This window comes from Acinonyx jubatus, chromosome A1 (assembly GCF_027475565.1).
Source record: "Acinonyx jubatus isolate Ajub_Pintada_27869175 chromosome A1, VMU_Ajub_asm_v1.0, whole genome shotgun sequence".
Classification (NCBI taxonomy): domain Eukaryota; kingdom Metazoa; phylum Chordata; class Mammalia; order Carnivora; family Felidae; genus Acinonyx; species Acinonyx jubatus.
In genome coordinates, this window is record NC_069380.1 from 142517408 (window position 1) to 142518722 (window position 1315).

Consider the following 1315-nt stretch of genomic DNA (forward strand, 5'->3'; position numbering starts at 1 on the left):
CCACATTTTTGTTGAACTACTTATAAATGTCGTGATTAACGTTAACCCTCTAAATACTCATTCATCTCCTAAGGGTAGTGCATTTCTACATAACTATGATGGTGTTATCAAGCTATTTTCACCCTTTATTTATTTATTTATTTATTTATTTATTTATTTATTTTTGCCCTCTTTAGCCATTAAATCTCAGCTCAGGTGTTGCTGCCTCTGAGAAGCCTTCTTTGACTTCCTCAGCCAAAGTGAAGTTTCCTTTCCCACATCTCCTACTTTACCTGCTATTTTGTGCTTTTGCACATCACTGTTTGCTTACATGTTTGTTTCTCAAATGAACCTTGGGTTCCTTGAGATCAGAAACCATGTGTTATTGTCTTTGGATTCCATGTGCTGATGTGACTTACATAGATGCTTCAGAATTTTTTGATGAAGGAAGGAATCTTAAAATTGAGTCTGCAGTGGGGCTGCAGGTGGGACAGTGGGGGCTGTGTTTTCACAGATAGGATCTTGTTTGATCCTGGACCATCCATTCCATGGGGGCAGATCTGCATCAGTTTTGTTCCCTCCTGTATCCCCATTGCTAAGCACAGTGCCTGGAAAGTGCGCAATAGAAGTGCTTTATATAAAAGCTCAATAAATGATTTTTAAAGTTTATTTATTTTAGAGAGAGACAGGACGAGCAGGGGAGGGGAGAGAGAGGGAAAGAGAGAATCCCAAGAGGCTCCACACCTCTAGCATGGAGCCCGATGTGGGGCCCAAACCCACTAACCGAGAGATCATGACCTGAGCTGAAACCAAGAGTTGGAGGCTCAACCGCCTGAGCCACCCAGGTGCCCCTCAATAAATCATTCTTGTGTGCATGAGTGATAACTCTGTGGGCTGAGACAGGTGCTGCCATCATAATTTAGTGGAAGAACCAGCATCTTGGGGAGGTCAAATAACTTGCCCACGTGTTTTGGACAAGCCAAGCCTCAGAGTGCCTGGCGTGCCACACCCCTTTTAGAGAGGGAGGGAAGAAGGCTGCTCAACACACTTGGTTGACCAGGGAGGGAACTTTGTCCCACAAGCAGCCAGTCCTTATTGGGCTGACTTTAAAAGGTAAGTTCAGGTGTACCTGTGTAGCTCAGTCGGTTGAGTGTCCGACTTTGGCTTAGGTCATGATGTCACGGTTTGTGAGTTTGAGCCCCACATCAAGCTCTGTGCTGACAGCTCGGAGCCTGGGGCCTGCTTCAGATTCTGTGTCTCCTTCTCTCTCTGCCCCTCCCCAACTTGTGCTCTGTCTCTCTATGTCTCTCAAAAAATAAACAAGTGTAAAAAAAAT